This window comes from Sus scrofa, chromosome 13 (genome assembly GCF_054392235.1).
Source record: "Sus scrofa isolate SSC_HxYL_T2T_F1_AM1 chromosome 13, Sscrofa_HxYL_maternal_Yorkshire_Landrace_v2.0, whole genome shotgun sequence".
NCBI classification, from domain to species: domain Eukaryota; kingdom Metazoa; phylum Chordata; class Mammalia; order Artiodactyla; family Suidae; genus Sus; species Sus scrofa.
This window is the reverse complement of record NC_139395.1, coordinates 139,041,919-139,068,936: the sequence shown is the minus strand read 5'-3', so window position 1 is coordinate 139,068,936 and position 27,018 is coordinate 139,041,919. Positions and strand designations below refer to the sequence as shown.

Sequence of the window (27,018 nt, the reverse complement as noted above, 5' to 3'; positions counted from 1 at the left end):
AATACCTAGTCAAAGAGTTAGAAGAACTGGGCTCCAGGCCTGGCTCTGACACTAACTGCGGAGAAATAAGACACATCCCCACATAATGAAAGGTTGCACCCCATGGTCTTGGGCCCTTTCTCACTTAAATGCTGGAGCCCTGTGACCCATTGATGGTAAACACATCTTAATCAGCTGGTGTTCATCACACTCACATAGGACCTAGAATGTGGTACATGCTGAGTAGAGGTTTATTTTCAGATGAAATTAATTGGGAGGCTTAAGCAGGACTTGTGGAGTGTGTTTTAGTTAGAGATTGATCCAAGGGCTGTTGACATGTAGGAAAGAAACAATGTTCTCCTGGGAGATCTGTTGCATGAGCAGCTTTTATTCATTTATTTATTTATTTTAGGGCCACACCCATGGCATATGTAAGTACCCAGGCTAGGAGTCGAATCAGAGGTACAGCTGCTGGCCTACATCACAGCCACAGCAACGCCAGATCTGAGCCGGGTCTGCGACCTACACCACAGCTCATGGCAACACCGGATCCTTAACCCGCTGAGCGAAGCCAGGATAGAACCTGCATCCTCGTGATACAATCAGGTTCATTACTGCTGAGCCACAATGGGAACTCTCACCTGAGCAGCTTATTTAAAGCAAGGTCTCAGAACTTGTTTTATGTGATGCATGGCCCTATACGAATATGTGCTGAATTGGCCGACCTGAAACAAGCTGTTGGAGGGAGTCCAGGGAGTGTGGGGACACATACCAGGTGGACATGTGAGCTGGGAGGGAGGCAGAGGCCTTCCAGACACAGACCTGGACATGGTGAGCTGGCTTGGAGACATGTACTGAGGCCATTCTTGTTTAAAAAGAGCCATTGGCTTTGGGGGTATATTGTGTGTGACAACATGGCAGGAATTAATTACAGCTCCTTGTGGGTGGGTAGAGGTGTGTTTGTGGAAGGTTATGCTTGACTTAAGGCAATGTTGAAAGGAATTCAGAGATTTATCTGGCTGCTGGGACAGTTCTGTAGTTTTCTAAGTGAAGGTAATTATTGTCTCCAGGAATGGGGGCTATTGTTCCAGAGCTCAGAGCAGACCCTGGCACGTGATGGGTGCTACTGGGTGTTCCTGGGCTAACCTGAGTCCATGGACTTTGTAGCTGGCTCCACAGGGGAAAGAACTCACGATGAGTTTCACCTAACCCTGAACCATGTCCCTCGCTTGGAAACTGCTTTATACCACATAACATTAATATTTACGTTCTTCTTTATTCTTTTGTGTCTTGTCCAAATTCTCTACTTTGAAAGTCATTTTGAATTTTAAAAACTTATTTTCAAATGAGAGAGACCCAACCAGGTCCATAAGGTGGTTTACCATTCATTAGATCATGGACAATGTCAAGAAAACTACCCTGTTTTCCTCCTTGCTCAGACAGCCATGCTCCTTGCTCCTGATACTAACTGAAAACTTGACACTGAGAAGTTTTCTACTGTCAAAATGTGTCCAGGTCTCAGCATAGAGATCCTGCTTTCACCCCAGGCCCATGCTGTGGGCTGGGCCTGAATGTGTTCCGGCGATACTTGCTGCCTCTAGAAGGCAAGATAAAGACCTCACTGTGCACTGAGATTGGTGGCTCCCATCCAGAGCCCTGGGAGTCAGTGAAAGCAAAGTGCAATCCCCTGGAACTTACACGTCTCTGAACCAAAGTCCTTGCCAAAGCAGAGCTGCTGGAGATGTCCTCGCAGAGATGACACAGGAAAACTCCCAGGGCTGTGCCAGCAATAACCCATAAAGTCACCAATCCTCACTCCAAGCTAACTAGTAACAACAAGGACCCAATATCCACGATGCCTATTTCATGAATGGTTACCTTGTGGGTCAAAGCCTTTAGAGTCACAGAGTCAGCCATGCCCATGGTTAACACATTGTACACTTCCTTACTGATTGATAAGTAGCCTCTGCCCAGTGCCCCTAAAAATCTCCCACAGCCTACAGGCCCAGCTGCCTTGGGACCCCTTCCTCAGTCCAGGTGAGGTCCTCCACACCCCAGGTCCCGTGCTAATGCTAAGGCTCATGCTCATTGCTGGTGTGGGTCAGTTTCCCTGAAGTCCTTTGGCTTTCCGAGGTATCCAGAGGACCAGTCTATGTCTTGCTTACACCTGGCCCCAGGGAACTCCAGGGAGGTACCTCATGGGAGTTCCTTTGGCATTCACCAAACTCTTGGTCCATAAGCTAGCCTGCCACAGCTCTTATCCCTGTATCTCTTCTGGCGAAAGTGGGTCCAACCCTGTTTCTGGTGCCCATCTGCTCCCTGAGGTTGCAATTGCCCATCACCAGCCAGTGTTCCCTGGAGTCCTCTGTAGATAACAGCCCACTGTGCAAACTGCAGCCTCTGAGAGACTTGGGCTCTGAGAAAGCTGGGAAGAGAAAGGGAGAGTTTTCATTATTACCCTTGTATGTACGGGATTTCTGCTACCAAAAGGAACACAGACCTATTCACACTAGTTTTAGTAAAGAGGATTTATTATAAGGCTCTGTGTAAAAGATTAAAGGGAGCCTCAAGGAAATCTGGGCACAGGAACCATATCGAGGTTTAATCTGCATAATTCTGCAGGCTCTGGATTCAAAGCAACTCTGGTTTCTGAGAAGCAATTGCCTAAGGACCTGTCCTCTAATTCAGGGGTTGTAAGGAGCAGTGCCTGCATGTGCCAGGCAGGTAACATAAGCATGAGGCAGGCCAGAGAGAGCAGAGCAGCATGAGATGGGGGCTGGTTGGGAAAATACATGGCCCGTGTAGAGAGACAGCAGCCCAGCTCCAGCGGATTACAGCCATGCTCTGTTTTATAGAGTTTCTGGCTGGATTTTAATGTGAAATCTTCCAAAATTTAAAGATCAGTGACAATTTCACAAAAACATAGATCCATATGTGATCATACCCCATGACAGTCGTATTCCAGGACTCCCAGTTACGTTCCTTTTCAAAGTGCTCCATCATTGACTTGACTTGTCCTCCACCAGTCGGTGAATTCTTTCTTTAGTTCCTATTCAGGCTCCTAAGACAAGAAAATGAACTGGCCTGGATCTCCCTTTTGGATCAGATCAGGCCAGGCCATGACTGGTTGCCTTTAGGTGAGCTGCCAGCTCCTGTCTAGTGCAATCAGCTGTGGCCAGCAGGCGCCAGGGGATATGGAGGCAAAAATGGGCTCTCTTAGTCAGCAGGGCTGCATCTGGGTGGGCCCAGCAAACATATCTACATGTATATTATCTCAATCTCCAAAACAGCCTATATCTGTCAGGATTCTCCAGAAAGCTGGAACACACATAAGCAGAATATACACATATCTATACAGGCATATCACAGAGATAGTAGAATTTTGGTTTGAGACCACTGCAGCAAAGTATATTGCAATAAAGTGAGTCACACGAACTTTTTAGTTTCCTAGTAGATATAAAAGTCTTGTTTACTGTTAACCCTATACTGTAGTCTAGCAACTGTTTAATAGCATTATGTCTAAAACCAACAATGTGCCTACCTTAATCTAAGAAGACTTTATCGCTAAGAAATGCTAACTATCATCTGAACCTGAAGAGAGTCATAATATTTTTTGCTGTAGTAACATGAAAGATCACTGATCACAGATCACCATTACAAATATAATGATGATGAAAAAGTTTGAAATATCGCAAGCATTACCAAAATGTGATGTAGAGATATGAAGTAAGCAAACGCTGTTAGAAAAATGGCACCAGGAGACTTGCTTGACACGGAGTTGCCATTAAACTTCAATTTGTAAAAAACACAATATCTGTGAGGCACAATAGAGCAAAGTGTCATAAAACAAGGTATGCCTGTATATTCATATTGTATACATATGTATGTATTCATAGTATATATACATTCATATTACATAAGTATACATGTGTGTATACATGAACACACACACACACACACACATACACACACAGATTTATCTAAGGAATTGGCTTATGCAACTGTGGGGGCTGGCAAACCCAAAATCCATAAGGTAGGCTAGCAGACTGAAAGCTGAGACAGGAGTTAGTGTTGCCATCCTAGTCTGAAATCCACAGAGCAGGCTGGCAACTCAAGCAGGAGTCAATGCTGCAGTTTTGAGGGAGAATTTCTTCTCCTGGAAACCTCAGGTTTTATTATCAAGGCTTTCAACTGACTGGATGAGGCCCATGCATGTATTGACAGTAACCTATTTGACTTAATGTCAACTGATTATAGATGCTAACCATACCTACATGTTACCTTCACTGAGACACTTACATTAGTTTTTGATTCGATAAATGGATCCTATAATCTAGCTAAGTTGACACAGAAAACTAATAACCATTACAAAATCCCTATGAAGTGGATATTGCTTCTCCCATTTTACAGATGCAAAAACCAAGACTTAGAGGTGGGAAGGGTGTTGTATTGCATTTGGCCCTGATGACTCCAAAGGTTCCCCTTCCCCCCGACCCCGCCTCTCATAGCTCTCAGTTAGGTCAGAGGTCTGAATAAGTCTGAGCTGGCTGTGTGAACTTTCTGCTTTCCAAGAAGTGCTTTGGGGAAGAGGTATTTCAGCTTCCCCCTTCCCTCCCTTTTTCTGCAATTTGCATTTCTCCTCGCCTCCATACCAAACTGGTAGAACAACATCCTTGCCTACTAGTAAAATGATAAAGATGCTTTCTTCCTCTCTTGAAAAAGCTTTCTCCGCATAAGTTAGAAGCAGGAGGAAGAACAAAAGTAAACAGGTCAGCCTTTCTAGCTTCTCAGAGAAGGCCCCAGTGATGGGCATGAAATGTGCTGAAGAGATTTCCTCCAGGAGAAAAGCCGCTGCTTCCCAGAGGGGCTCATTTATCTATTTAATCAGCTTGCTGGAGCACCATCTCCAGGGAAAGGCTTTGCAATAGAGTGGCCCTGAGATGGCCGTCTATTTTCGTGACTTCTACCCTAATAATGAGGTTGATAATGATGATGCTTCCATGTGTGTGCCGGTTGCATTTTCTGATTTAAGAGGCACTGACTCATGCAGTGTGGGTGTGCTACTCCTCCTCCAGCACTTCTATCCCAAGGTCCTGTGTGAGTTCCCAAGCTCGCCAAGAGGGATCTCCAGTGCCTTTGGGAGCTGGAGGATGGTATATTCCTGATTCATAAAAATTCTTAAAACGAGCTACCCAACTCTCTTATTTTACAGCTGAGGCTCCGACATGTGACAACCAGTACATGGAACCTCAGGGAAGGCTGGCCTCTCTTTCCTGCAACACTCTCTCATCAGAGGCTGTGGGCTGACAGAGAAGAACGTGCACCCAGTCTCCAGGGGGCAGGCAGAAAGTTCTATAAAAAGGACAATTTGTCTGTCGATTCTGATTCCTGTTATCTTTGGCATGGCTTTGCATGCCAGCCCTTAACCTTTTGTGGTGTTCCACAGCGGATCAGGAAAAGGGTAAGGCCAGCCTTGAAAGAGCAGGGACTGGGAAAATTCCCAAGAGAGTAGTGTACAGAAGGAGATGAGCTTGAGACCAAGGAGAAGGAGTCAGAGGGAGAACTAGGAGGTGAAAGTCTTTTAGGCCTCCCCGCCCCCACCAGCTGAACAGCACTTTTGACAGACTTTCCTTATTTGTCTATGAAAGGGATTTCAGATCCTTCACGATGGGCTCATGTGTTGCCAGGGCAACAGTGTTCCTGTCGTCACTGCCATGGAAACTCTCTCTGTGGCATAATATAAATATTTTCCTTTAAGAATGAGACGGGGAGTCAAGTGGGTGACAAGCTATTTTCTAATGCTCACGGGCTGTGACCAGAGCCTGCGATGGAGGGGAGGGGAGAGGGGACCAAATTAGCTCAGATTCTATACAGTTCACAGAACAGGCTGTTTTTCCTTGTTTGTTTTTAGATATAAGAGCCAAAAAAAATTGGGGAGAAGGGCAAAGATGTCAACGAAAATAGTCCATAGTTCTGAAGTGGAGAGAGGTAAGAACTTGCTGTTTCTCTTGTTTTTTCTCAGGGATGGTCTGTGAGCAGAGGAAGTACTGAAAGCATCCTCAAGAGTTTCTAAAACCTCCTCTTCCTCCTCAAACTGCCTCCAGTGGAGGAGGAAGTTTTAAGAAAGTATAAGAACACCAGAGATTTCAGGGATGAGACAGTTCAGGTAGCTAAGCAGGAGAGGCAGTTTTTGGCCTCAGATACTGTTTCAGAAACGAGAGCCACAACAATGCTTCTCAGGTTTGCTATCTTGGGAATGTCCCACAGTCTCGAGGCACTGTGGCCATCCCTGGCTGCACTCAGCTTCCTTAGAAGAAACACCTGTCTCCTAGGAGGGGAGACAGGACCAGGGGACCTCCCGGTACCTTCCAGGGTAAGATTCTAAGGTTCCTGGGTTCCTGCTCGCGACAGTTTGATTCTAAGTGTCAACGGGTCTACATCCAAAGATGCCCTGATTTTAGTATTCTAAGAGCCTGTTATCTTAATTGAGTGCAAAGTGAACCCAAGGGCAGCAGCTGTGGCCGGCTGGAGGCACTGGTCACTGCTTGGCTGCTGTGCTAGTCTCTCTATCATCCTTCCCAGGGCCCGGAACTCTGATGTCAAGGCCTCTGCCTGGCACTCCTCCAGCTGGTCTCTGTTGTGGGAGTTTTGCTGGCTTAAATAACTTTTTTAGGAACTTATGATGAAACAGGCTCACGGGAAGCATAGCCAGGCAGCAGCGGTTGACTGGGCCCTCAAAGCAGCCAACATCATCACTCTAGAAAGTTTGCTGACGGGCTTGCGCTGACTTTCCATGGGCTGGTGGAGGGAAAATAATAGCGGTTCTGTGATCAGAGAGCATCCATGGAGGGGCCTGGCCCTGCAACCACTCCACTCCACTCCAGAGGGGGCGGAGGGGGTGGGGGGTTTTGCATGGATACTTAAGCAGCAGCAGGATGAAGAAGTTGATCTGGGAGACTGAGAATGTTCAGGATTGTCATTCTAGCTTATCTCCAGCTCCTGGGGGCTATGTCAATGCTCTCAATTGCGTGATGCCATGCAGGGGCTTTAATCCCCTCAACTCTTGTGTCCTGTTCTGCAGAAGGGGGATAGCACAATTGATGAAACAGACAATAACCAAACCTAGGACATAATCCCAGGGTTAGAAATGGGGCATGTATCCTCATGTAACAATTCTCAAAATGCCAAGGATTCCTTCAGAGCAAGAGGGAGCATTTGAATACATAAAGGAAATACCACCGCCTTCATCACATGGCAAGGTAAATGCTCCAGGATAGGGCTGGTTACCATTTTATTTTAAAGAAATCATCAGGTAAATTCACTGGCGATGGATACTTGGCAAATTATTTTTGGTTTTGTTGGTTTCTCATTGTGAAAACAGCTTTATTGCTGTTTTGGTTTATATAATTAGGATATGCTCTTTGGAATAATTTAAACAATGTTTAAAAGCGGAAGAAAGGATTTAAAAAAAAAATCCTTGGAGTTCCCATCGTGGTGCAGCGGAAACGAATCCGACAAGGAACCATGAGGTTTCAGGTTCGATCCCTGGCCTCGCTCAGTGGGTTAAGGATCCGGTATTGCTATGAGCTGTGGTGTAGGTCACAGATGTGGCTCAGATCTGGCATTGCTGTGGCTCTGGAGTAGGCTGGCAGCTGTAGCTCAGATTAGACCCTTAGCCTGGGAACCTCCACATGCCGCGGGTGCGGCACTGAAAAGACAAAAAAAAAAAAAAAAAATCCTTAAAATCTCACCACCCTGAAATGATCCCATTAACTATTTGTTGACAGTATTTTGGATATATATATAAATGTACATATACATGTGTCATTTGACATAAATGAGTCTCTTTCAGACATGCTGTTTTTATTTTGGGAGATTATTTTTTTAGCTGTGGCCTTTTGCCCCCTGACCTCGCTGCTTCCCTTCTGCCTGTCTCTCCCTCACCTTTCTCCCACCCCATCATGCATCAAATCCCCTCCCCCTGCCATTTCTCATTCCAGGTGACCCACCATAACCACCTTGTGGCCGAGGCCCTGGGCCAGAGACTAAGAGACATCCCAAGTCTTCTTATACAAATCTAACTCTTCCTTTTATTGGCTTAGTCTCTGGTGTTTTGTGGGGGTTTTTTGTTTGTTTATTTTCTTTTTTTTTTTTTTTGGATTTTAATATTGGTTTCGGTGGGCCACTTGGAAAAATTCATTAAAATATGGTCATAATATCCCCATAGATTGCAAAAAGAGGGACAATTAGGTATAAGAGCATATGGATTATTATATTTTATTTATTTATGTATTCTCTCTCTCTTTTTTTTTTTTTTTTCTTTTTAGGGCTGCACCCATGGCATATGGAGGTTCCCAGGCTAGGGGTCCAATTGGAGCTACAGCTGCCGGCCTACACCACAGCCACAGCAACACCAGATCTGAGCCGAATCTGCGAACTACACCACAGCTCACTGCAATGCCGGATCCTCAAACCACTGATGGAGGCCAGGGATTGAACCGGAAAACTCATGGTTACTAGCTGGATTTATTTTCACTGTGCCACAATGGGAATGCCTGGATTTTTTTATTTTAAAGGTAAAACAAAGCTGATCTCCAAAAAGGTTGCCATTACTTTTCTACTTATAAAAGACAGCATTTAGGGGGATTCTCTCCCCCAATATTATAAGTAGTCATTGGTTTTCTTTTCTTCAACTTTTTGCCATACTGGTGGGGCTCCTGTAACACCTCATGAACTTTAAATGTTGCATCTGATTTTTAGGGGTGCTGGGGTCCCTATGCTTATTGACCACTTTGCCTTTCTGTAAATTGTCTATTCCTAGCTTTTGCTTTTTCTTCTCTACAAGTTTTTTTTTTAACTTTTAATTTGAAATAATTTTAAATTTACAGAAAATAGTCACCTGATATCAGGGGGATATTAGCCTTGATTATTTGCTGAGGTGGTGTCTACGAGGCTTTCTCCACTGCAAGAGAAATTATTTTCCACCAAGTTATGCCTTTCTCTTGATTTCGGAGGAGCTACAATACCCAGCTCTCAAGACAAATCTAAGTATTGCAGCTGACACCAGAGAAATCCCTCCCAGTTATAGGCAAAGGCCAGGCATGGACCGGAATGATTTTGCAAAGTCTGTCGACTTCTCTACACACTGTTATAATAATAATAATAATAACTGCTGATATTTTTTGAGTATTTACTGTATGCCATAGGGAGCCTATGATGCTTTGTCGTTACCGCTTTTCATTGATTTCAAGCAAATCTGTCTCAATCCTTAGCAGTGTTCTTTTTATCAATAATTAAATTTTTTTATTTTATGATTATTTTTTCCATTATAGTTGATTTACCATGTTCCATCAATTTCTACTGTACAGCAAAGTGACCCAGTCACACACATATATATTTTTAAATCAAAGTAACATATGTTCATGACTTGAAAGTCAAATGGTACTTAAAGGCCTATATTGAAAACACCAGTCCCTTATCCATTCTTTGCAACCCTCCTATCCTCTAACCTTGCTCTCTAGAGGCTACTACCCACAACCCTTTTAGCTAGTTTTTCCGCCTCCAATTCTTCTCTAATTTCTAATCAATTTTAGCCATTTCCTATCAACTTCCTACCCATTTTTCCTGTTCTATCTCCCAAACATAGCTATATCACAGTATTTGGTTAAACTGACACCAATTTAACCAAACATCATTAAATATTTGATTAAATATTAACCATAAATATGGTTATATTTCATTATTTTGGTTATGCAAGTATTTTTCCGAGTATTGAGCCAAGTAATGAGTTAGATTATGCTTCTAATTTTGTGTGGCCCTTGTATTTCCTGGAGTTTATAATTATTTTGTTTTACATTTGCCTGCTTTTCTACAATCTATTATTTTTCCCCCAAATGTTCCATCATTTGTGACTCCAATTAATTAAATTTTCCATATGTTTGATTATATCAATTCCACTGACTTTTTTCCCCTAGGGACTCCCTTGTTCTATGATTGGTCCTTTCTCATACTGTTCTTTTTTCTTTTCTTTTTCTTTTTGGCTGTACTTGTGGCACATGAAAGTTCCTGGGCGAGGGATTGAACCCATGCCTTAGCAGTGACCCAAGCCACTGCAGAGACACGCCAGATTCTTAACCCTCTGCACCATAGCAGGAACTCGACCTCGTTCTTATTTTGTAATGCAGTATCATCATTTTTTTTATAATACTTTTTTTTTTTGATTGCACCTGCAGCATGTGGAAGTTCCCAGGCCAGAGATCAAACTTGAGCCACAGCAGTAACGCAAGCCATAGTAATGACAAGGCCAATTCCTTAGTGGTTAGGCCACCAGGGAACTGTGCAATAATATTTCTTATGCTCTCTATATTGTCTGTTTTCTTCTATTGTATCTGATTTTGTCTCTTTCAGTTGTAGGCACTCTTCAACATGTCAGATCTTTGGCTATCTCTATTCACTTTAAGACTGAAGCACCGAAAACTACCAGGAAGCTCCAGAGCATGTGGATATGGGTATGTGGACAGAGCCATCAACTGACTGGCTTTTCTTTAGGATTTTCAACACTGAGCCAAAATTTTTGGAGGGATAGATGCAAATATCAATTCTCTGGTTATCTGGGATGGGGAAGAGATCTGGTTCCCTACACACTATATGCAGACTTTCACACAGTGGCTCTTGCTTTCTGATCAGAGTCTCATGCCTTTTTCTCAGTGGAGTCTCCAAATCCTAAATCTCTCAAGAGTCTGTGGTTCTACTCAATGCCAGAGTTTTCTATGACAGACCCTTAAGTTATAGTCTGCTCCTTCCTGCAAAGCTGGTGACCACTATTTCATCTGCTTTCCATCCTCCAAAAGCTCATTTAAATGTCATGTCTGTTGTTGCCCTCCTGTTCTCTATGTTCTTGGGTCCATTTTTACTCCTTTATTGTCATTTTGGCAAAATTTTGGTAGAGCCACACCTGTGGCCAATCAACACTTTAAGACTAAAACTCATCACATGAGAACTGAAAACACTGATCCTCAAGAAAGAAAGCAATTAGGGACTTGATTTCTTTCTCTCAGAAAGCTTCTTGCCACCTACACAAATGTGTCTACTTAACTTTCTCAGAGAAATAATTTCTCTAGGCCAAAAGCTCTGAGTGGGTAGACATTAACAACTAAAAGACATATCCTGTTATACTGACAAGTGGAGGGGCTTAGGAGGGGAGAGAGGGAGAAAATGAAATGTGGCAAGCATTGAAAGAAAGGGAGCCGAGGAGGCAATGAGAGATTGCATAGCCTAGAGGAGATGAGAGGAACAAAGAATTCCATGCCACTTTATGCAGCAAAGCTCTGCTACTTTCCATTCTTAATAACACATCTTAACTTACATTTATATTATTTTACACCTGGACTGTTACAAGTGTCTCCCAACAGATAGTCCTCCTGTTCCTCTTGGCTCCCATAAATCCATCACCATATGGTTACGTCACACTCTTGTTTAAAATCCTTTACTGGCTCTCATTGACCTCAGCATGAGGGCCTAGTCACGTCTGACACACAAAGTCTTCTGTTACCTGGCCTCTGTTTGCCTCTCCAGCCTCATCTTTCTCTACTTCCTGCCATGTAGTTTTTCCCTTCAATCTTCTTGTGTTCTCCCTTCAACCTGCAATTCCCCTTGCTTGCTTAGTGCCTGGTCATTCTCTAAGATGCTCAGACATTGCTCACTGACCTCAGAAAGTCCCACCACCACCTCTTCCTCTGTGTTAGGTGTTCCTCACTGGGCTTTCATAAAAACCTATGCTTCTACATCCACATTTGTTTGTGTATGTGTGTGAGTGCATAGGTGTGCACATGTGTTTAAATAGTTATCTGTTTACTATGTGCTCCCTAGTCTAACATTCTCAAGGGAAAAAAAACCCAAAAACCTGCATCTTTGATCTCTGAAACTCTATCACATAATACCTTGCACATAATAGGCACAGTACTGAATGAATTAATGAATGATTGAGCAAATGAATGAATTAATTTCAGAAGGAGTCATCTGGATGGGGTAACTTAAAAAGCTTTCAGAGTTCCCACTGTGGTTTAGTGGTAATGAACCTGACTAGTATCCATGAGGACATGAGTTCAATCCCTAGCCCCCCTCAGTGGATTGAAGATTTGGCATTGCCATGAGCTGCAGTGTAGGTCACAGACACAGCTCAGATCTGGTATTGGAATAGCTGTGGCACAGGTAGCTGCAGCTCCAATTCAACCCCTAACCTGGGAACCTCCATATGCCACAGTGCAGCCCTAAAAAGACCAAAAAAAAAGTTTCAATCAGGGGGCTGTTCTAGAGGTAGAGTTAAGCCTCAATCTGGGTCATTGCCTGCAGAGTCAATTCTGAAGGACCTCACTGAATAAATAAAAAAATATGTTGTCATACCTCCCTCCAAAATAAATTTCTGATGGATCAAAGACTTAATTTTGAAAGAGAGAAAGAGCCATGACAATACCAGAAGAAAGCCTGTGAGAATGTTATATTTTAGAGTGGAGAATGTTTTTCTAATGAGAAAATTTAAAGAACTGCGGTTTCAACTACATATTTCTTTAACTACATGAAAAAAACATCCCATGAACCAAGTCAAATGACTAGCTGCAAAGACTATTTATAACATGTATAAGAAAGGGCTAATTTCCTTATTAAATATAAAGGGTCACTATAATGAGAAGACTTATAATCCAATAGAGAAATGAGCAAAGGCCAAGAACAGAGAGCCCACATATAAGGAAATACAAAGGAAATTTAGATGATTTTAAAGGTGCCCAATTTTATTTACAGTAAGAAAAATAGACTAAATATTTGGGGATTCCATCCTCACTTGGATCAGCAAAGATTAATCTGGTTTGCAAGGATGGGATGAAACAGGCATTCTTACACATTGTTGGTAGGGGATGTAAATTGATACAAATTTTGAAAAGGACACTTTGCCAGTATGTATTAAAAGTGAAAACGCACATGCTTTTGATCTGGCATTTGTACTTCTAGGTGTACCTTACATCTAGGAGTATAAATTTAGATGTACTGGGCTATCTATTGCATTAATTAACAAATATTAAGTGCATGTTATGTGTAAAACTTTGTCTAAGGGTTAGAGGTTATAATGGTGAGCAAAACAGAGAAAGATCAAGATGGCAGGAGAGTAAGACATCACACTCACCTTCTCCCACAAACACATAAAAAAAAAACCATATTTACATGTAAAATCATAAACACAGAACATCTACTGAATGCTGGTAGAACTTAAACCTCCAAAAAGGGCAAGAAACCCTCCACATAACCGGGTAGAACAAAAGAAAAAGAGAGAGAGAAGAATCAGGACGGGACTAGCACTCTGAGAGGGAGCTGTTAAAGAGGAAAAGAACCCACAACCTGGGAAGCCACCTTATTGACAGGGAGATCAGCTGAGATGGAAGGACTTCAAAGTCACTGAGAAAAGCACAGCAGCTGGACTGAGGAGGACAAAGCAGAGTGAGAGCTGCACAGATCATCTGCACCACTGCCCCGGATATTACAGCCTGAGACGCTCGGGGGTGGGGGCTGGATGTGGAGACTCAGGCTCTGGAGGTCAGTTCCAGGGAAAGGACTATGGTTGGCTGTGTGGAGACAGCCTGAGGGTCTAGGGAGTGGTGTGCCATGGGTTAGCAAATGGAACACCACAGCCAAGGGAACCTGGGAGATGGGCTGGGCCTGTAGGAGAAGCAAGCTGCCATTGTTGGGGAGGGTGAGAGGAGGAGGGGAGGACCGCCATAGGAATCTCTTTCCCTGTGCATGTGCAGGCTCTCAGAGGGCAGGGTGCCTCTGGTGAGGCTAAGGGTGGCAAAAGGGCACTTGCTTGGGCTGCAGGAGACCTGGCACCTCTTCTTTGGGGTATGGGTGGCTGGGTACCTCTTATGTGGGCTAAGGGCAGTTGGGGAGTAAGTGTGACATGGTGCCTTTTGTGTGATCTACAGGTGGTGGGAATAAACCATAGCAGTCATCTCAGAAACTGGAGGGGGGCATGGCCTGCCACCACTAGGGGTCTGTGAACAGGCTCCACCTGCCACCCTAGTCACTTTAGAGGATGGCAAAAAGGGCACTGCAACAGAGCACCACCCAATGTTGCTCTCACTCCCCTGGGAACATACCTGCCCTGCTGCTGCCACCACCAAAAGTTCCAGGCAGTGCCCACACATGCCTGATCACTGTAACTTCCCAGGACCCTGCAACTAGGAGCAGGCTATGCAGCACCTCCTGCATGGGCTAAGTGGGACAGAGTGATTCTTCCATGGTTTCCATGGTGGTGAGGGCAAACCGCTACAGCTTTCTCTGAGTCCAGAGGTGGGCATGACCTGCCACCACTAGGGGTCCGTGAACAGGTACCACTTGTGGCCCCGGTTACCTCAGAGGGCAACAGAGATGAGGACATTGCAACCAGACACCACCCATTATTGCTCTCCCTCCCCTGGGAACTCACACACCCTTCTGCTACCTCTGCCAAATGCTCTGGGCATCACCTAAATCTGCCTGAGTCTCATTACCACTTCCCAGGGCCCTGCAACTAGGAGTAGTCTGCACCACCCTACCCATTGCCTCCTTCTTCTTGGAAACACACTCAGCACCCTGGGGCCGACAGCCTGCTCACACAAAAGAAAGAGACAGCAAATATCCAAACTCCCATGCCAAAAATTAATAATAACCCCCTGCAGAATACAAAGGGCTGCTCTTGCATAGAAATAGCCCTCCAAGACTACAGTAGTTGCTTTCAGTAAACTCACAGAATAAGAAAAATATAAGCAAATGAAGAAGCTCAGGAACCATTCTCAGTTAAAAGAACAGGAGTATTCACCTGAAGCAGCAAATAATGACACAGACCTCTGCAGTCTAACAGACACTGAATTCAAAAAGGAGATAATGAAAATACTGAAGGAATTAAGGGTGCATATGAAGGAATTAGGAGCAGATGTAAACAGTAATGCAGATTACTTTAGACAGGAACTAGAAAATATAAGGAGGAGCCAAGAAAAATTGGAAAATTCATTTGCAGAGATGCAAACTGAGCTAAAGGCACCAAAGAGCAGAATGAATAATGCAGAGGAAAGAACAAGTGACTTGGAAGATAGAATAATGGAAATCACCCAATCAGGAAAGCAGACAGAAAACCAAATGAAAAAACATGAAAGGAATATAAGAGGTCTATGGGATAATATAAAGTGGTAATAAGGATTCCAGAAGGAGTAGAAAAACAAAAGGGGATTGAAAATACATTTGAGGGGAGTTCCTGTCATGGCTCAGTGTTTAACAAATCCAACTAGGAACCATGAGGTTTGGGGTTCGATCCCTGTCCTCGCTCAGTGGGTTAAGGATCTGGCGTTGCCTTGAGCTGTGGCGTAGGTTGCAGATGCGGCTCAGATCCTGTGTTGCTGTGGCTCTGGCGAAAGCCGGTGGCCTTCTGATTAGACCCCTAGCCCGGGAACCTGCATATGCCACGGAAGCGGCCCTGGAAAAGGCAAAAAAAAAACCAAAACCAAAAACAAAATATATTTGAGGAAATTATGGCTGAAAACTTTCCAAATCTAAGGAAACAGATATCAAGATACAGGAAGCACAGAGGGCCCCAAACAAGTTGAACCCAAATAGGCCCACACCGAGACATATTATAATACAAATGGCAAAAGTTAAAGATAAAGAGAGGATTGTAAAGGCAGCAAGAGAAAAAGCGTTAATTATAAGGGAACCCCCATAAGGCTATCAGCTGATTTCTCTACATTAACACTATAGGGTAGAAGCGGCAAGATATATTCAAAGTTCTAAAAGGGAAAAATTTGCAGCCTAGAATAGTCTCCCAGCAAGAATATCATTTAAAATAGAAGGAGAAATAAAGAGTTTATCCAACAAACAAAAACTAAAAGAGTACAGCAATACTAAACCCATTCTAAAAGAAATACTGAAAGGGCTTTTCTAAATAAAAAAAAAGAATAGGATGGAGGAAATGACAATTGGAAAGCAATCATTTAAATAAGCCAGGATACAGATCTAAAAGGAAAAAAAAAAAACCTATTGTAAAAGTGACAATAAACACAAGGAACAGTAAAAGGACATACATGAAGATGTCAAAAAAGGACTTCAAAATCATAAAATGTAGAGAAGGAAAAGTAAGAAAATCTAGACTCTTTTAGAATGTGTTTGAGCCTATATGACGATCAGGCTAAAGCAAGCAGATATAGGAAGGGGTTAACATACTTGAAAAACAGGGCAACTACAAATCAAACCAAACATTACATTCACAAAAACTAAAAACAAAAGGGCACAAGCATAAAACAAAAGGAAATCATCCAACCAAAAAAAAAGAAAGGAACAAAGGAGAAACATAGAATCACTGGAAAAATAGGTTTAAAATGGCAACAAAGACATATTTATGAGTAATTACCTTAAATGTCAATGGACTGAATGCTCCAATCAAAAGACATAGAGTGGCAGATTGGATTAAAAAAGCAAGAGCCTACATGCTGTTTACAAAAGACTCACCTTAGGGCAAAGATACATATAAATTGAAAGTGAGAGGATGGGAAAAGATACTTCATGGCAATGGAAAAGACAGGAAAGCAGGAGTTGCAATACTCATATCAGGCAAAATAGACTTTAAAACAAAGGCCATAAAAAATACAAAGAAGAACACTATTTAATTATAAAAGGATCCAGTCAAGAAAGGGGGTATTACAATTGTCAATATATATGCCCTCATATGGGAGCACCCAGATACATACAGCAAATACCAGCAGACATAAAAGAAGAAATTAATGTGAATACAATAATAGTAGGAGACTCTAACACTTCACTCACATTTACTGACAGATCCTCTAGACAGAAAATCAATAAGGCAACAGAGATCCTAAAGGACACAATAGAAAAGTTAGACTTAGTTGACATTTTCAGGACGTTATATCTAAAAAAATCAGAATATACTTTCTTTTCAAGTGCATATGGAATATTCTCGAGAATTGACCACATACTGGGGCATAAACTAATCTTTTTTTTTTTTTTTTTTTTTTTTTTTGTCTTGTCTTGTCTTTTCTAGGGCCGCACCTGCATCATATGGAGGTTCCCAGGCTAGGGGTCTAATCAGAGCTGTAGCCTCCAGCCTATGCCAGAGCCACAGCAATGCCAGATCCAAGCCAGGTCTGTGACCTACACCACAGCTCACAGCAATGCCAGATCCTTACCCCACTGAGCAAGACCAGGGACCGAACCCCAAACCTCATGGTTTAGTCGGATTCGTTAACCACTGAGCCATGACGGCAACTCCCACAAAAGTAATCTTAACAAATTTAAAAGTATAGATATTATTTCAAGTAACCACAATGGCATGAAAGTAGAAATCAACTACGGGAAAAGAAATGAGAAAAAACTGACTACATGGAGACCAAACAACATGCTACTAAAAAACCAATGAATCAATGAGGAAGTCAAAAAGGAAATTAAAAAATACCTTGAGATAAATGATAATGAAAACACAACCATTCAAAATCTATGGGATGCCACAAAAAGCAGTGCCTAGAGGGAAAGTTCATTTCAAGACAGGCCTTCCTCAAAAAAGAATAAAAATCTCAAATCGACAACTTAACACACCACCTAGAATTAGAAAAAGAAGAAAAAAAAAAAAAAACCCTAAAGTCAGCAAAAGAAAGGAAATCATAAAGATCAGAGAGGAAATTAATAAAATAGAGATTCAAAAAAACAATAGAAAAAAATCAATAAAACCAAGAGCTGGCTCTTTGAAAGGGTAAACAAAACTGACAAACCTCTGGCCAGACTCACCAAGAAGAGGAGAGAAAGAACCCAAATAAACAAAATAAGAAATGAAAAAAGGAGAAACCTTAATGTATACTACAGAAATACAAAACACTGGAGTTCCTGTTATGGCACAATTGTTACTGAATCCGACTAGGAACCATGAGGTTGTGGGTTCTATCCCTGGCCTTGCTCAGTGGGGTAATGATCTGGCATTGCCACGAGCTGTGGTGTAGGTCGCAGATTTGGCTCAGATCTGGCATTGCTGTGGCTGTGGCATAGGCCGGTGGCTACAGCTCCGATTAGACCCCTAGCCTGGGAACTCTATATGCTGCAGGAGTGGCCCTATAAAAGGCAAAAAGACAAAAAGAAAAAAAAAAGAAATACAAAACACCATAAGGGAATACCTTGAACAATTATATACTAACACATTTGACAACTTAGAAGAAACGGACAACTTTCTAGAGACTTACAGCCTGCCAAAACTGAATCAATAAGAAATAGATCATCTGAACAGATGGATCACTAGAAATGAAATTGACTATGTAATAAAAACATTCTCTACAAACCAAAGTCCAGGACCAGATGGCTTCTAACAAACATGCAATGGAGAACTTATACCCATTCCTCTTCAACTATTCCAAAAGTTTGAAGAAGGAACACTTCCAAAGACATCCTATGAAGCCACCATTACCCTAATACCAAAACAAGAGAAAGATACTACCAAAAAAGAAAATTATGGGCCAATATATTTGATGAATATAGATGCAAAAATTCTGAACAAAATTTTAGCCAACCAAATCCAACAACATATAAAAAAGATCATACACCATGACCAAATGGGATCCATCCCAGGTTCACAAGGATGGTTCAACATATGCAAATCAGTCAACATCATACACCACATTAACAAAAGAAAAGTCAAAAACCATATGATCATCTCAATAGATGCAGAAAAAGCACTTGACAAAGTCCAACATCCATTCATGATGAAAACTCTTACCAAAGTGGGTGTAGAGGGAACATACCTTAACATAATCAAAGCCATTTATGACAAACCCACAGCAAATATAATACTCAATGAAGAAAAGCTGAAAGTCTTCCCACTAAAATCTGGAACAAGACAAGGATGCCCACTCTCACCACTTTTATTCAATATAGTATTGGAAGTCCTAGCTACAGCAATAAGACAAACAAAAGAAATAAAAAGAATCCAAATTGAAAGAGAACAGGTAAAACTATCACTGTATGCAGATGACATGATACTATATATGGAAAACCCTAAAGACTCAACCCAGAAACTACTCAAACTGATCAACAAATTCAGCAAAGTAATAGGATACAAGACTAACATTTAGAAATAAGTTGCATTCCTGTATACTAACAATGAAATATTAGAAAAGGAATATAAAAATACAATAACTTTTAAAATTGCACCACAAAAAATTAAGTACCTAGGAATAAATCTGACCAAGGAGGTGAAAGATTTATACGCTGAAAACTATAAAGCATTAATCAAGAGAATTAAAGAGAATTCAAAGAAATGGAAAGATATCCCAGGCTCTTGGATTGGAAGAATTAATATCATAAAAATGGCCATACTACCCACAGCAATCTACTGATTCAATGCAATCCCTATCAAATTACCCATGACATTTTTCACAGAACTAGAACAAACAATACAAAAATTCATATGGAACCATGAAAGACCCAGAATTGCAAATCTGAGGGAAAAAAACCAAGCAGGAGGCATAACTCTCCCAGACTTCAGGCAATTTTACAAAGCTGCAGTAATTAAGACAGTGTGGTACTGGTATCAAGACAGATATACAGACCAATGAAACAGAATAGAGAACCCAGAAATAAACCCAGACACCTACAGTCAGTTAGTCCTCAGCCAAGGAGACAAGAATATAAAATGGGAAAAAGACAGTCTTTTCAGCAAGTAGTGCTGGGAAAACTGGACAGCTGCATGTAAATCCATGAAACTGGAACACACCCTTACACCATACACAAAATAAACTCAAAATGGCTTAAAGACTTAAACTTAAGACAAGACACCATCAAACTCCCAGGAGAGAACATAGGCAAAACATTCTCTGACATCAATCATACAAATGTTTTCTTAGGTCTCCCAAGGCAACAGAAATGAAAGCAAAAATAAACCAATGGGACCTAATCAAATTGGGAAGCTTTTGCACAGCAAAGCAAACCATAAAAAAAACCAAAAAGACTGTCTCAGAATGGGAGAAAATAATTTCAAAAGATGCAACTAATGAAGGCTTAATCTCTAAAATATACAAACTTATAAAGCTCAACAACAAAAAAATGGGAAAAGACCTGAAGAGACATTTCTCCAAGAAGATATACAGATGGCCAACAAGCACATGAAAAAATGCTCAACATCACTAATTATTAGAGAACTGCAAATAAAAACTACAATTAGGTACCACCTCACACCAGTCAGAATGGCTATCATTAACAAGTCAACAAATAACAAATGCTGGAGAGGGTGTGGAAAAAAAGGGTACCCTCCAGCACTGTTGGTGGGAATGTAAATTGGTGCAACCACTGTGGAAAATAGTATGGAGATACCTTAGAAAACTAAATATAGACTACCACATGACCCAGAAATCCCACTCTTGGGCACATACGCAGACAAAACTTTCCTTGAAAAAGATACATGCACCCGTATGTTCACTGCAGCATTATTCACAATAGCCAAGACATGGAAACAATCTAAATGTCCATCAACAGATGAATGGATTAAGAACATGTGGAACAGATACACAGCCATAAAAAAATAATGCCATTTGCAGCAACATGGATGGAACTACAGACTCTCATACTAAATGAAGTAAGTCAGAAAGAGAAAGACAAATATCATATGATATCACTTATATCTGGAATCTAATATATGGCACAAATGAACATTTCCACAGAAAAGAAACTCATGGACTTGGAGAACAGACTTGTGGTTGCCAAGGGGGAGGAGGAAGGAGTGGGATGGACTGGGAGTTTTGGGTTAATAGATGCAAACTATTGCCTTTGGAATGGATAAGCAATGGGATCCTGCTGTATAGCACTGGAAACTATATCTAGTCACTTCTGATGGAACATGATGGAGGATAATGTGAGAAAAAGAATATATATATATATATATATATATATATATAGTTACATATATATACATACATGTGTATGACTGGGTCACTTTGCTGTACAGCAGAAATTGATAGACACTGTAAATCAACTGTGATGAAAAAAATAAAAATCGTATAAAAAATAACGGTGAGCAAAACAAACAAGGCTTCTGCTCTCAGGAAACATGCAACCTTTGCCGACACACAGACACTAGATAATTAGTTGTGTTACTTAGGTGAGAGCTATGAGAGCCTACGAGAATATACCTAAAAGGAAACTGACAGGAATCCTGGAAGGCTTCTTTATATGAGATATTGTGAACTGCATTCAGAGGGTTAAAACTTAGGGGAGACAAAGCAAACAACCACAACCAAATTGTCAACTGTGGTGGTTTGACATAACACAAGGGTTTTAAGTAACATGCATTCTTATTGTCTATCCTTTTCTACCTTGTCAAAAATCAATGCAATTTATGGAAGTTTCCTGATGGCCTAGTAGGTTAAAGATCCGGCATTGTCACTATTGTGGCTCCAGTTACTTCTGTGGCGCAAGTTTGATCCCTGGCCTGAGAACTTCTGCACACCATGGGCACAGCCCCCCCCAACCCCCCCCAAAAAAATCAATGCAATTTTAAGAAGGAAAGAGGCACTTAACTTCTTTATGCATCAATGTCATTCTCTGTAAAATAGGAATAATAGCACACTGGTAGGATTGTTGTGAGGGTTGAATAAAATAATGAATGGGTTCCTACCAAGGAGGAGCAGTGCAAAAAGACTGACCTGTTCATTCATGTCATTTGAGGCAAAATAACTGATTAAGAACCAAGAACTCAGCAGAGTTCCCCTCGTGGCTCAGTGTAAATGAATCTGACTAGCATCCATAAGGATGTAGGTTTGGTCCCTGGCCTTGCTCAATAGGTTAAGGATCCTGCATTGCTGTGGCTGTGGTGTAGGCCAGCAGCTACAGCTCCGATTCAACCCCTAGCCTGGGAACCTCTATATGCCTCAAGTGCAGCCCCCCCTCCCCCCCAAAAAAACCCTAAGAACTCCTCCTGCCCATAGACAAAACCACATTTAACCTATTCCACACAGGGGATATCTTTTCTTTAAGATCTCAAGAAGAAAACATAACATTTTTTTTTCAGTAAACCCATCCAGGGTTAAGCAGTAAATGAATAATTCTCAGTGTGTTCAAATAATAAGAGCTTAGAGCTAAAAGCCTAGGAAATAATCAGGCGCAGGAAGCAAGTCCAGGGATGTGCCCGTGGTGCACCCACTGGTGTACGGCAGCATTCTTTCTCCATTACTGTTCATCCTCATAGTTAGCTGAGATCCTCTGGCTGAGATTTTTCTCCTTTGTGCAGAATATCTAAGGGATCCCATTGTGGCTCAGTGGTTAAGAACACAGACTTAGTGACATGAGGATGTGGGTTCAATCCCTGGCCTTGCTCAATGTGTTAAGGATCTGGTTTTTCTGTGTGCTGCAGTGTAGGTCACAGATGCAGCTCTGATCTGGTGTTGCTGTGGCTGTGGTGTAGGCCAGCAGCTGCAGCTCCAATTCGACCCCTGGCCTAGGAACTTCCATACGCCTCAGATGTGGCCAAAAAAAGAGAGTATCTAGTCATTGTTCCCATGTCCGTAATGCCTAGGCTTTGGAGGGGGCTGGATGCTAGAATAAGATCAATATTATACATGTACCCTGTCCTCAAAGGCTTTAAAACTACACACACACATACCCACAAACCTATAATGTAAAAGAATCTGAAAAAGAATATGTATGTATAACAGAATCACTTTTCCGTACACCTGAAACTAACACAACATTATAAATCAACTATATGTGAATAAAAAAATCAAAATAAAAAAATGAAATTAATGGGTACAAGATGTAGACAAAGGGCAATTAGGAATCAGTTCAGCACAGTGGGTAATAAAGTACTTTCTTATGTGGCACGGAAAATCTTCAAACAAATGTCGTCCTTTGGCGTTCTCTCTAGACAGAAAGGCAATACTTCATTGTAATTTCAGGTGTTACTTGGCTTCTGACATCAAGGTCAGACTCTTTTTCTGAAACATCCTCAGACAAATTTCTCAAATATCAGGCCATATCACAGAATACCTCAGGGAAGCTCTGGGCGTTTTTAGGGCAAAATATAAAATACAAGGTCGAGAACGCAGCAAATTCTTTTTCTTTTTTTTCTTTTTTTTTTTTTCAGCCATGGGGTGGTGAGGGATCTTAGTTCCAAGACCAGGGATCGAACCCAGGCCACCGTGGTGAAAGCGCCAAGTCCTAACCACTAGACCACCCAGCAACTCCCCTGAACATAGTAAGTCCTTGATCAGTGTTTTATGATTTGTGATTGGATGAATTTAATGCCTTTTATAATTTGCTGGAGTTCCCGTTGTGGCTCAGTGGTCAGCGGTAATGAACCCGCCTAGTATCCATTGAGGATTTGGGTTCCATCCCTGGCCTCAATTGGTGGGTTAAGGATCTGGTGTTGTCATGAGCTGTGACATAGGTCGAAGATACAGCTAGAATCCCACACTGCTGTGGCTGTGGTGTAAGCCGGCAGATGTAGCTTCCATTCAGCCCCTAGCCTGAGAACTTCCATATGCCACAAGGGTTGCCCTAAAAATGAAATAAAATTAATTATAAAAAAAAGAATTTGCCTTCTTCGGGGGAACCAAGGTCTATTTTGTATTTATAATTTGGTTCCTAAGTATTTCCCAGTCAAAATCACACTACAGCCCGGGAAGCTCCCAATTCACGATCCCATTCTTGGATGACAGGAGAGGAGGATAGGAAGGAAGTGGGGGGTGGGAGAGCTGCCCTGGGACTGTAGGTTAGAGGCCAGGTCCTTGGGAGTCACCCATCTCCTTGGTTCAATCCTGCTTTATGTAACGCATGGGAATCACCTGGGAAATCTTTTTAAAATGTTGATTCCTGGGTCTGCACCCAAATCCATTAAATCAAAATCTCCCACATAAGACCCAGGCAACAGTATTTTTTTAAAGTTCCCCAAGTAATTGTAATGTGCAGCCTGGGTTGAAAACCACTGGCTTTGTCCTTCACTTTCCATTCATTTATACAGCAAATATTTATTGAGTGTCTACTACATGCCAGGCATTTTTTTTTTTTTAGGTGCTGGGGACTGAGTGCTGAACTAAGCAGACAAAGACCCCAGCCTTCATGAAACTCGCTGTCTTCATGTTTCACCCACAGATGCTTGGGGTGCATCAGAGTCTTTAGAAACAAGAGGATCCCATTCTAATGCAGGTCCCAGCAAAGTGCAGGAGGGAGAAGGAGAAAACAAATGTAATAAATGCCTCCTTCCTGCCAACTGGTCAATTTTGGAAATTTGCACCTCAAAGTAGATGGTTTCACATGCCATGCCCACCCCCCCTTCTTGCCCCCCACTGGAGCAGCAGGTGAGAACCATGGGAGTAGATCCAGGGAAAGGCAAATGGTGCAGATCTTTGATGAGGCTGGAGAGGGGTGGAGGGAGGGTGAAAAGCCCCAGGAGAACTCCAACTCCCACAGGGAGGCTTTAAAAGGCATCTTTCTCTTGAAGATCAAAAAATCATGAAGCTTGGGAGGAATCTTAGAGCTCATATCTCCCAACCCTCTGTGACAAGGACACATCGGGCTGGAGGGGAGAGGGGACCTCTCAGGTCCAGCGGCCAGCTAATACAAAATTGGGGAACAAGGAGTCCCAGGGCTCGATGCTCTTCCTCCTCAGGGAGCCACGGACCTGGAGGAAAACGTGATGCTCCCAAAGCAGGCACAGCCCCTGACCCACCTTCACCTGATCTTACCCCCTGACTTACTGTGGCCCCTCCTGCAAGGGATGGAACATTGCAGGAGGGCCAGGCCCACCCAGTGAGCAACCTCATTCCAGGGACCTGTGGCCTTGGGCTCTCCAGGTGCCCTGGGGCAGGCACTGCTCCTCTAGCCTAAACTGGGAAAATGGAAACGTCCCCCAGTTGTTCAGAGGTGGCCCTTAGCCTGGTGTTAGGAGGCTGCCTCACTCAGACCCTCTTCTCAGCAACGAGTCTTCCTCTTTCCCACTTTGAAGATGACAACAGCATCATCTGGGTCCTTCCTATACATACTCCAGGAGGCCGTGAGACTCAGAAGGTAACTTGGTAATGGGGCCTGCATCTCACCTGTCTACCCACAGAAAGCCTGTCAGCAAAGGGGGAATCCCTCCCTCTGCTCCATTCATTTCATTCCATCCTGCGAACATTTGCTGTGACAGGTGCTGGTGGAAGAGGAAAATGAGAGACCGTCCCTATTCTCAAGAATCATAATTTAACCAGCAGGGCATACACACAGACTTCACAGAGAGTGGTTTTCCCTTCCATCCTCCAGTCCATCATCTAGTTCTCCCCTTCTCGAGCAGCAGCCCCTCCCTGCCCTGCAATTCTGTAGAGATCCCAGTCATGATATCCTGGTGTTCTGCCCTGGGGTCCATGTGGAAGCTGGAGAATGTTGGGCTCAGTGTCACCAATAGACCTGTTGTGTTTGATCCATGTGGGGTTTTATTTTTATTTTTGTTTTTGTTTTTTGGTCTTTTTGGGGCCACCCCCGAGGCATATGGAGATTCCCAGGTTAGAGATGGAATCAGAGCTGTAGCCACTGGCCTACACCACAGCCACAGCAATGTCAGATCCGAGCTCTGTCTGTGACCTACACTGCAGCTCACGGCAATGACAGATCCTTAACCCACTGAGTGAGGCCAGGAATCGAACCTGTGTCCTCATGGATGCTAGTCAGATTCCTTTCCACTGAGCCACGACGGGAACTCCCCCCCCCTTTTTTATTTGTTTATTTTTTAATTCAAGCCAACTTTTAAACATTTGGAAGTTTCATATAAAAATAATGATCACAAGTTTGTCTTAAAAATAGGGAACCCTGGCAACATTGGGCCTTTGCTGAACTGGAGCTGAAAGCATCTGCCCCCTTAATGAAGAAATCAGTTCATCCACAAAACTACAGGATTGCATGTCAAGAGGGCAAGAAAGGAAATGAGGCTCATCCAGCTGATGCGTCCTTTCCTTAACATCTGATGGGATGGACCTTGTGGCCCTTTCCAAATCTATTTTATGATTAACTATTTCATGCTCTTATAAAGTATGCCAGCTTTTGATTCCAAGGCTGTGCTTGGCTTTGCCAGCCTGAGTGTCGGGACACCCTCCCTGCTCTGATGATCACCAGGTGATTCTTGGCAGGGTCATGATTTGCCTTTGTTTATAAAATAAAACTTGTGATTTTGTTCTTTTAGGGAAATGGGGTATAGTGAGTGTCCAGCTACTGGATACATCCCCCATCTGTCCTGCAATCATACTCCTATTACACAATAAAGACTTATTTTGAATTATAAATCTTATATTCCATACTCCCCTTTAGACAAACATAGACGTTTTAGTTTGACACAATCCCTGCTAGTATTTATTGCCTCCTTAATGCTGGGGTTGACTTTTGGTTGCCTTTTATTATCATCCTCCTATTGTTAAACAATTGTGCTTTTTTTTATGATAGTGAAATATTTTTCTTTACGCATATTCTCATGTCTCCCTAAAGGTGGTAAGGCTGAAAGCTAGACAGAGGAAGCCATGTACCTAAAAAAACTAGAAGGTATTTCTTTGTGGAATAAAAGCTTTTTATATGCTTTATATGCTAAGTGGATCCAAGTCAATTTCTAAAATCTTGATTAATTAATTCATTTGCATAATCTGGCCGACCCTTACAGAAGCTTACACTTACACTTGTAGCTAATAGCATTTTACCGACCAGGCACAAGATCTGCAATTTCCTTCTTCCTCTCTGTGAGGTGGGGAGGGAGCAGGTATGACTAATAACTACCATTTCACAAAGCTCTGCTGAAGCCAGAGAGAGCAGGGGCGTTCCCGCAGGGAATCCTGGGAATAGCCCGGGATTTGAACCCGTCTTCCTTGGCTTGAATCCTCGTTCCACAATGTACTTTGGGCTTTTAAGCAGTTCTGTCTGAGCCTCAGTTTGCTCATCTGCAAATTACGGAAGATACCACCCATGTTGTTGGGTCACTGTGCAGACTAGACACAATAGAATAAAAATAGAATGAGGAGG

The 27,018-nt window shown here is 42.4% G+C and overlaps 2 long non-coding RNA genes across 4 annotated transcripts in view; one reads left to right on the top strand and one right to left on the bottom strand.

Moving 5' to 3' along the window:
- Window positions 1-216: 216 nt before the first annotated feature.
- LOC146397653 (uncharacterized) overlaps window positions 217-27,018 on the bottom strand; it is a 32,322-nt gene continuing 5,520 nt past the window's right edge. The window contains exons 2-3 of the long non-coding RNA XR_014822651.1: window positions 2,924-3,040; window positions 217-2,404 (exon numbers count right to left, since the gene is read on the bottom strand). This is a non-coding gene — a long non-coding RNA (uncharacterized LOC146397653). The remainder of the gene's footprint in view (window positions 2,405-2,923; window positions 3,041-27,018) is intronic.
- Window positions 5,735-25,956, top strand: LOC106507401 (uncharacterized). Of its 3 annotated transcripts, none has more exons than XR_014822648.1 (4): window positions 5,735-5,967; window positions 10,387-10,487; window positions 24,052-24,338; window positions 25,819-25,946. It is a non-coding gene; the product is annotated as an uncharacterized LOC106507401 (long non-coding RNA). The 3 variants fall into 3 exon arrangements; XR_014822647.1 differs by lacking the exon at window positions 24,052-24,338 and adding an exon at window positions 23,126-23,236 and having other exon boundaries at window positions 5,746-5,967; window positions 25,819-25,956; XR_001303355.3 differs by lacking the exon at window positions 25,819-25,946 and adding an exon at window positions 23,126-23,236 and having other exon boundaries at window positions 5,746-5,967; window positions 24,052-24,191.